A 10,658-nucleotide genomic window follows, 5' to 3' on the forward strand; every position below is an offset into this window, starting at 1 on the left:
AGCCTGAGCAGAAAAAGGACTATCCAGAACAATAGCAAAATCCATTTGTTCTTACAGAAAGAACTATATAAACATCACTCGTGCAACAAATAACAGCACAGTGTCGCGAGGCTAAAGATAAGCACACAAATATACGACATGGTATCTTCAGAACGCTAATTGTTGATTATTACACATAATTCAGTGAGTTGCAGCTAACTGGACTCAACAAAATAAAGCACATGTGGTATTTTCGCCGATAAGATCATCGGTTGTCGTTGGCTTGAGAAGTGTGACAGTGGTCGTTGGCTTGAGAACTGTGACCAGGGCAGCAGGGCAGGCAGCGTTGTTCACAAGGTAACCATTTGGCGCAGCCTAAGAGCACCCTGCAAGTTCAGAGATACAAAGATTAGCACCTTATTAGGGTTATGCAAAAAATGTGCCTCAGACAATATATACCCTTATGTTGTGGAGTGATCACCTCCTTCTGCCCGGCTACAGTGTTGAGCATGTCCAATGTTCAGCATCAGGTTTCACTCTGTATTACTTTGCAATTGTAGGGTCAGAGAATTCTGAGAGGGGAATTAAAGCTGAGAGAGAGAACAAACCAAGCAATGAGGATACTAAGCCGTTGGCTGGTTTCAGTTATAAACCAGACTTAGATATATGTAAATTCGTACAATTCGCTGTGTTTGGTGTTTGCAACTTTTGAGCTATATATGTTACTCCCTTTGGCCCCCTTTTAATTGACAAAGCGAGTATAAGTAAACCTAGAGGCTAAAACGGAGATTCACACCAACAAAGATGGGCCAGAGGGAATAGCAGAAATTTGTTTATCCATATGTCTGGTTGCAGTATTCATTCTCGGGAAATTTGGCCATTAGCCTGCCGAAGTCTATTACTTAACTTTGTTGGGAACTGTTAGACATGTATCTTATGCGGGAAACAATTTTTTCAATAGCCGATCAACTGTTAACATTTTATCAAGCTTTTCATCTCAAAATGACACCTCCAAATGCATCGTGGGGTGTACAAAACATGAGAAGATCTGCTCGATTGGACAGCATATGAATGTCTTCAAAGTGAATATGTACGAGTCCATCTGTTTCTCATTCTCAGAATCTTTCATCTTCCGTGAACAAAATCGTCTAGACAGCATATGATGTCTTCAATTGTGATTCTCGGAGTTAAAGAAAAATGATCATCATAATAATGTTCAGCACCCAGCCTAATACAGTAATACCCACACCCTCTCCCCACCCTAACAACCATGTCTCCAGGTTTTCTATGTTTGGAATATTACTTGCTTGGTGGTTTTAGAAAAAAAGAATAGCACTTCATATTTATATTGCCAAAGTATCATTTCCAAGAAAATACACATTGTATTTACGATAGAACACTCATCCTCTGTTTAATAATCAGCGAACTGTTCCCCCTTCTCATAACTTTGAATAATCAAAACCTAGTCTGTATTTTTTGCACGTGATAGGTCCCATCTGGACACCACTGATTTCAGTATCAGATGAGTAATAGAAGTAAATATACCAGTATGCAAATGGCATATTCCAGAACTTTGTCATGACAACATAAGTGCACAGAATTTTTAACTCCCGACATACTTGCACTGATCATAAAATATTCATGGAGATAAGACTACAGATAGTTAGATAGTTATGGACCAGCATAGCAAAAGTGAACATCCTAAAAGCTTCAGGACAGAACATGTCCAAACCAGCACAGAAACAAAAACAGAATGGGATGCTGATTTAACACGACGATGTCCTTAACTTTGCATCTGAGTGATCTGACAGCACACTTATCGGTACTCATAGCAACTAAGCCCAGCACTTAGCAAGATACTGCAATATCGAGCTCCCAGGCTCCCCAAACAGAGATTGTATGCTTGACCTGATGTCAGAAACTACTCACCATATATATACCAAAACAATACTGAAGCTATGCTCCCACGGCTGAGGTATAGACGTGCTATGCCCTAACCCTCTTTTTGAGCTCAGCAGTAATTGATGGGAATTTCAGAACTAGCAATGCATAACCATCGGTGAACATTGCCTCTTTGAAATTTTCCTCCACTGCAAAAAAGTCGATGCACTTGTTCTTCAACTCGTGACAGTTATGGGTTTCGGCACAAGCTAAGATAGTTGCAACTGTATCTACCGACACTTTTTCCCATAGCTTCTGGGCACAAATAATTTTTAGTCGGTCTAGTGCATACCGATCAGCCGCAACAAGTAGGTTCTGAAACATCTCAATGGAGGAGGCTCAACTTCTGCAAGCAATTCATCCGTGTATATGAACCGAAGCATAGCTTTGAATGTTGCAGGTGTGATGTCGTGCAACGTGATCGATGACATTGTAGCCTCGGCCATGGGACCAAACAGCTCTCCTCTGAAGACCGGTGAGCGGGCAGCAAGCAGTGCTCGGTGAGCAGGGAATTTCTCGCCGTCGACCGTGAATGACACATCTGTACCATCAGTATGCTCTAGCAGGCGGCCAAGATGGGTCCCGATGTCTGAAGGCGGGACTGGAATAGCGCTGTCATCCATGACCATGATCGTGCATGCGAATGTGATGTGTCCCTCTGTTAAGAAATGTTTCTCCACATCACTAAGCTTCATGAACTGATCCCATCCCCATGAGTCGTCACTGTCCTCACTGATTTTGAACGTTTCGCATATCCTTAGTATGTCCAACGTACATGGTTTGCCGTCCCCTCCCATCATGAAGACCTCGAACTGGGCCCTGACGCTTCTGGATTCGCTAGTGTGAACGAGCAAGATGGAAATATACTCGGCCTTGTCGGCCACCATTCTCCCATGCGGGTAGAAGGCAATCCTCCAGAGGTGTCCCCCGGCGGAGATGACGTCGGAGAGGATAGGCTTGCCGATGGGAAGCTGCTTGCTTTGCTCGTAGTCAATTCTGAGCTGGACACAAGAGCCTACAATGGTGGCCCGGGCCTCCGGCTCTGCTATCTTGGCTCGCTTGTTCACTGAACAATTTGTAAGCAGATGAAAGAACAAATTACCGCAAACAAATTTGAGCTAGGGGAATGAATCAATCCGGCGAATCAAACAAGAGCACAAGAGGGCACTCACTGGCTTCAGCTGCCGGGGGTGGCGGCGGTTGGCCTGAAGGTGGTGGCGATTAGTGCTGAGACTCCGCCGACAGATCCTCTGACCACCCCGCACCGTCTCGGAACCTCCACCGTACGCCGTGCGTCCGCCTGAGCTGCTCGTCGCCTGCAATCGTTGCCGCCGCCTCTCGCAGGGAAACCCTTGAGCTCAGAACTGTTCTTTGCGGGCTTCCGACGAGGCCACACGGATGGTGCCTGTATATGGGCCGCACTGGACTACACGGGTTAAGGTACTCGCAGTCAAAATAAAAACATCTGTAAAGTGAAACCAAAATGGGAAAAAAAAAAACGACATAAAAGTAGCTAATAATTTTTTGACATGAGTAGAAAGTGTATTTATGATACCATCTGATCACTCACTAATGGATCTTTGAGATTTTCCGTTGCTCTATGTCAACCGAACCAATTTCGTCAAGATGTAAGTGTTCATTGTGTAAACCAGAGAGTTCCATACCCAACCTATATGTTTTTCGTTCATAAAGATGCCAAACACAAACACATTGCCTCATCTCTCGACAATAATATATTTTGATGTTAAAATAAGAACACGCTTGTGAGATCAACAAGGACAAAGACGATTAATTGAAAGGATTTTCATGTAGAAATCTATAAAAGATGATGATTCGAGCACGGTTAACACTCTTGTTGTTTTTTATTGGTTGATGGGTAGCAACCAGAAACTTGCAACATTAACTTATCAAATGTGTCTTCTCCTTGCTTATGTGCTACTTCCTCCAATTCATATTATTTGTCGAAGAGTTGGATGCATTTATACATAAAATATATCTAGATACATCCAAATCAGCCATAACATATATAAAATGGAGGAAGTAGCTGTAATATCCCAGGTTTAGAGGCTACAAAATGAGAGAACACCAAAGTGTGCATTGCATTCATGCATAGAAAATCCGGGGAATTTTCGCGCTTTCAAATAAAACTTACCACAGTAACTGAAGTTTCACTTGACTTGCTAGAATTGAAGTAGATCATCAAGTCAAACGCTATAAACTTCACTGTGATATTTGTTAAAACCTTGTTTCGGGTAGAGATGATTTGATCTATGGACTAGATCAAATGGGATTAGCTTTACTATCACAACACCTTAAGTGAGGATTACAGGAATTTCTGGCCAATCAATCGAACAAGAGCACAATAGGGCACTCACTGGCTTCAGCTGCCGGGGGTGGCGGCGGTTGGCCTGAAGGTGGTGGCGATTAGTGCTGAGGCTCCGCCGACAGATCCTCTGACCAGCCCGCACCGTCTCGGAACCTCCGCCGACAGATCCTCTGACCTCCCCGCACCGTCTCGGAACCTTCGCTGTACGCCGTGCGTCCTCGCGCTGCTCGTCGCCGCCTCTCGCAGGGAAACCCTTGAGCTCATAAATGTTCTTTGCGGGCTTCCGACACGGCCACACGGATGGTGCGTGTATATGGGCCACACTAGGAATACACGGGTTAAGGTACTCGCGGTCAAAATAAATAAATCTGTAAAAAGAAGCCAAAATGAAAAAAAAAATGAAATAAAAGTAGCTAATAATTTTTTGATAGGAATAGTAGTAGTACTTAAAATTTCTGATTTACTAAATAAATAGAGAGTGTATTTATGATACCATTTAATCACTCACTAATGGATCTTTGAGATTTTTCGTTGCTCTATGTCAACCGAACCAATTTCATCAAGATGTAAGTGTTCATTGTGTCAACCTCTCTCGACCCCCACCCCAACCCTAACCGCCGCCGCCACCGCCGATAGCGCCGCCGGGGCAAAGTCCCATGGGGCGTGGCGGCGGCGGGGGCCCTTCCTCGTCGACGTGGGTGACGGCGGACGGGATCTCCTCCTCGACGCATACGGCGGGCCAACGCGGGTGATGGGCGGCGGTGGCTCTGCGCCATCCCCTCCCCCCCCCCGCCTCTCGCCGGTGAGTGGAGGCGATCTCGGGCTTCTTCCGCGACACAAGGTCGCCCGGGGCAGCAGCCTTGGGTACGACGGTGGAGGTGGCCCTCTTCTCCGCCGGAGAGGGTCGGCCTGCGGTTGGTGGTGGTGGATCTATCGATCTATCACCGCATTCGGTGGCGTGATGGAGGAGCATGGAAGCCGTCGCCGGTGTCGCCGGTGGAGGGTTGGAGTGGCCAGCCCAGGATGGTCGCCGACGTGGGGGTCCGACCTGTATAAAGGCGGCGGTCCTAGGGCCTCTCTTGCGTGAAGAGGAAGACTTACCGGAGGCCTGGACTCGTGATCTGGCCGGTGCGTTGAGTTCCGGAAGGCTCCACCGGCGAATATAACAGTGCTTTTTGCCTGGAGTTTGCTGGATCGGTGGTATTCGGTCATGCGCACCCATGCTTTTATTCCGGCCGATTGGTTCTGGAGGGAGCGGCGCGAAGCTCTTTTTCTGTGTTGACATCAAGTGACTATGGATCCATGATGAAAGTCGGAAGAAGAGAATTTCATGAAGGCCGGAGGGGAGGACTAGCTAAGGGAGGTTCAAGTCTCCGCGCTGTTGAGAGACTTGCTTGGTGTTCCGGGCTTCACAACAGCGGTATGAAAGTGGGGTCGACAACACAGATGAATTTCAGTGTCCTACCTTTCAGGGTGAAAACCCAAGGTCTGGCCTTAACTGGTTGTGCCTGGTGTTATCACCAGAATTTGACCGGATCAGAGGTGGGCCGCGATTAAGATGGGCTTGAAGAATATACATGGAAGAAATACATGAATCGGCCTTGTATACAAAGTTTGGGCTAGTTTGCCCGTGTATCTGTAAATATAGTAGGATACGTGTCGGTTAGATAGAGTTTGGCTCGTGCCCGGTTGGGATTATTCCCACGTTAGAAAGTCTACGGACTATAAATATGTATCTAGGGTTTCGGAATAAACAACAATCACGTTCACCACAAACCAATCTAGGCGCATCGCCAACTCCCTTGTCTTGAGGGTTTCTTCCGGGTAAGCATCATGCTGCCTAGATCGCATCTTGCGATCTAGGCGATACACGTTTATTCGCTGTCCATGCGTTGCTCGTGCTCGAAGCCTTGTTGATGGCGAGCAACGTAGTTATCATAGACGTGTTAGGGTTAGCATTGTTTCATCGTATCATATGCTTTCGTCCGTGCAACCCTTAGACGTCTAGCCGCCCTTACACCTATCTTAGGTGTAAGGGCGGCACCTCGCTTGATCGTTATTTAGTAGATCCGATCCGTTATGATTGCTCCTTGTTCTTCAAGGATTAGTTTAATATCCGCATAGTTAGGCCTTACAAACGGGTTGAAGGATCCAGATGGCACGTAGGGTGTAGTTTGCTAGCCCTAGACGGGATGTTCCGGGGATCAACTTCATGTTGGTTTTTAGGCCTTGTCTAGGGTCGGTTTATGATCACCGTGCGTGGCCGCCAGGCTCAATCACGCGTAGGATGTTCCGATTATGTGGTGAGAATCCTAAATCGTAGTAGGTCGTTTTAGCTTTATTTCGATCAAGCAGGACCACCATGTGATCGTACACCTCGTACGAATCGTGGGTGGATCGGCTCCTTGAGCCGATTCACAGGACAACCTGAGAGCCGATCGAGGCTCGTATTTAATGTTTACGTGTATGCCATGCAGGAAACTAAGCGAGGCAAATCCATCACCTTCCTGACCAGGTATAGGTCAGGTGGCACGCCCTTGCACCAGCATCGGACGTGCGTGCCGGGTCTTTGCGGGCCGTCGCTCGAGGGACCAGGGCTAGCCGCAGTCCTAGGAGCCTCCCGGCTCTACTGTGTTGCCCGTCGCTGCTCGCCGGTGGGTTTCTGACCGCAACACATTCTGGCACGCCCGGTGGGACAGTCTTCGACATCAACGGCATCGCCATCTACATCTGAGATGGCGGAAGGTACTCCGGTCACGTACGAGGATCTGACCGAGGAGCTCAAGAAGAAGTATGACGAGGTCAAAGCGATCCTCGAAGCCGACCTCATCAGGTGGAAAGGGTTCTCACCTGAAGGCGCGCTCGATGGAGTGGACCTGTCCGCCCCGTCAGAAGAACGCACCAGGTCTCTGCGTCAGGAGATTAATTTCATGGTAGCTCATTCGCTGCACCGCCATTCCGAGAGCCTGGTGAACACTTTGGAGCGTGTCGCTCTTCGGGTGATCCAGAAATCATGAGGCATCGGTACTCTCCGTCGGGACCAGCTCTAGGGACTCACCAAGGAGAGATGCCACTCCAGTCCCGACCACCGCTGCCATTCGCGTTGGCAGCACCAGAAGTGCCGAGTTCACCGGCATACGTCGTCTACAAGATCGGTGGTGACCCCAGTGATTACCAGTTCTTGTATGAGGCGCCTAAGGAGATCCCTCACGGATACACGTGCACATACGTGACAGACTGCAGTAACTGGGCGCTCACGAACCAGGTGCAACAACAGGGACTTCTGGAACAGCAGGAGGAACTTCGGGAACGGATCTTGAGATGCAGACGTGGCTAGCTAAGTATGCCACTCCGACAAACCTCCAGAGCTCAGCTCCTGCAGTTGGCTCAGAGCTGGAAAAGCAAACATGGCTGGCTAAGTATGCCACTCCGGCGAATCTTCAGAGTTCGACTCCTGCAGCCAGCACCGCGGATCAGATTAGTACAATCTTAAAAGACCAGTTCGGCATGGTGCCGAAAAGGAGGACAATCGGCTATTCCAAGCCGTACCCCAACGAGTACGAGTTGATCCCGCTACCACCCAAATATCGGCTCCCTGATTTCTCCAAGTTTAATGGATCAGATGGTTCCAGCTCAATCGAGCATGTGAGCCGATATTTGGCACAGCTGGGCACGATCTCAGCATCAGACGAGCTGCGTGTGAGGTTCTTCGCACAGTCCCTCACAGGATCGGCTTTCGGGTGGTACACATCGCTGCCACCGGACTCAATCCGGACTTGGAAGCAGTTGGAAGAGCAGTTCCACATGCAGTATCACTCAGAGGCTTCCGAGGCTGGCATTGCCGATCTAGCGCAAGTACGACAGAAGCGCGGAGAAACGGTGTCAGAGTACATCCAGCGCTTCAGGACCGTTAGGAACCGATGCTATTCGGCTCGTGTGACTGAAAGAAGCGAGCCGAGTTGGCGGTGGTGGGTCTTGCATCACCGATCAAGGACGTGGCCTCCCAAGCAGACTACCCTTCACTGGCGCACATGGTGCAGAAGCTGTCATTATATGAACAGCGCCACCCAGAGGTATACCAGGATAAATTCAAGCGTGCGGTGGTCCTGGTTGAGGCAGATGAAGATGAAGGCTCTGCGGGAGATCAAGAGGTAGCAAGTAGCTGAATGGACTCGGGGGCAAGCCCCGTGTCCCGCAAGTGGGTTAAGCCACAAGGTCCTCCAAGAGGGTTTGACTTCGACGTCACCAAGGCTGAGCAAATTTTCGACCTCTTACTTAAGGAGAAGCAGCTAAGGCTACCCGAAGGCCACAAGATCCCCACGGCGCAGGAGCTGAACGGAAAGCCATACTGCAAGTGGCATAACACGTTCGCCCATACCACCAACGACTGCAGGGTGTGGCGTCAGCAGATCCAAATGGCGATAGAACAAGGGCGTCTAATTTTCAGCCAGTACGCCATGAAAGTCGACACACACCCCTTCCCCGCCGTTAACATGGTGGAGTACACTTACCCTGGGAGGTGCCAGCCAAGTTTCTCGTTCAACATCAACATGGTAGGACCTGGACACCACTCTGGTAAGGACAGAGACGAGGGCATCTGCTCTCATAACGAGGACAAGGAGGAAGCCGTTCCACGCGATCGGCTCCGGCACGATGGCAAGCGCTACGTCACAGAGGGAGAAGTAAAGAATGTGAGATATCAGCGACCTCTCTCTGATCACCTCCTCAACAAATACGTGAGTCAATACGACCAACGCCGACGATACGACAACGATGACGAAAGAGATCGTCTGGCTAGGGACGCCAGGAGACATCGTCGGCATGATCGCGACGAGAAGAGATATGAGCGCCACGCCAAGGAAAAGTCAAGAGAGCAAGACGACGTGTGATGGCGTGTATTTCACACGTTCGTTGGGAAACCCCAAGAGGAAGGTATGATGAGCACAGCAGCAAGTTTTCCCTCTGAAAGAAACCAAGGTTTATCGAACCAGGAGGAGCCAAGAAGCACGTTGAAGGTTGATGGCGGCGGGATGTAGTGCGGCGCAACACCAGAGATTCCGGCGCCAACGTGGAACCCGCACAACACAACCAAAGTACTTTGCCCCAACGAAACAGTGAGGTTGTCAATCTCACCGGCTTGCTGTAACAAAGGATTAACCGTATTGTGTGGAAGATGATTGTTTGCAGAGAAAACAGATAAAAACAAGTATTGCGATGAGATTGTATTTCAAGAAAGAGAATTGGACCGGGGTCCACGAGCTCACTAGAGGTGTCTCTCCCATAAGACGAACAGCATGTTGGGTGAACAAATTACAGTTGGGCAATTGACAAATAAAGAGAGCATGACAATGCACATACATATCATGATGAGTATAGTGAGATTTAATTGGGCATTACGACAAAGTACATAGACCGCCATCCAACCGCATCTATGCCTAAAAAGTCCACCTTCGAGGTTATCATCCGAACCCCCTCCGATATTAAGTTGCAAGCAACAGACAATTGCATTAAGTATGGTGCGTAATGTAATCAACAACTACATCCTTAGACATAGCATCAATGTTTTATCCCTAGTGGCAACAAGCACAACACAACCTTAGAACTTTCATCACATCGCCCAGGTGTCAATGCAGGCATAAACCCACTATCGAGCATAAGTACTCCCTCTTGGAGTTAAAAGCATCTACTTGGCCAGAGCATCTACTAGTAACGGAGAGCATGCAAGATCATAAACAACACATAAGCATAACTTTGATAATCAACATAACAAGTATTCTCTATTCATCGGATCCCAACAAACGCAACATATAGAATTACATATAGATGATCTTGATCATGATAGGCAGCTCACAAGATCCGACAATGATAGCACAATGGGGAGAAGACAACCATCTAGCTACTGCTATGGACCCATAGTCCAGGGGTAGACTACTCACTCATCACTCCGGAGGCGACCATGGCGGTGTAGAGTCCTCCGGGAGATGATTCCCCTCTCCGGCGGGGTGCCGGAGGCGATCTCCGGGATCCCCCGAGATGGGATCGGCGGCGACGGCGTCTCGGTAAGGTTTTCCGTATCGTGGCTCTCGGTACTGGAAGTTTCGTCACGGAGGCTTTAAGTAGGCGGAAGGGCAAGTCGAGAGGGGGCACAGGGGCCCCAGATGACAGGGCGGCGCGGCCAAGGGGGTGCCACGCCGCCCTAGGGTTTGGCTCCCCTGTGGCCCCACTTCCTTTCTTCTTCGGACTTCTGGAAGCTTCGTGAGAAAATAGGCCTCTGGGCTTTTATTTCGTCCAATTCCGAGAATATTTCTTTACTAGGATTTACGAAACCAAAAACAGCAGAAAACAGACAAGCGGCACTTCGGCATCTTGTTAATAGGTTAGTTCCAGAAAATGCACGAATATGACATAAAGT

General features: G+C 48.6%; 1 pseudogene; it reads right to left on the bottom strand.

Moving 5' to 3' along the window:
• Nucleotides 1–1,611: 1,611 nt before the first annotated feature.
• Nucleotides 1,612–4,331, bottom strand: LOC124667717 (annotated as a pseudogene).
• Between the last annotated feature and the right edge of the window lie 6,327 nt (nucleotides 4,332–10,658).

Source organism: Lolium rigidum, chromosome 6 (assembly GCF_022539505.1).
Source record: "Lolium rigidum isolate FL_2022 chromosome 6, APGP_CSIRO_Lrig_0.1, whole genome shotgun sequence".
NCBI classification, from domain to species: domain Eukaryota; kingdom Viridiplantae; phylum Streptophyta; class Magnoliopsida; order Poales; family Poaceae; genus Lolium; species Lolium rigidum.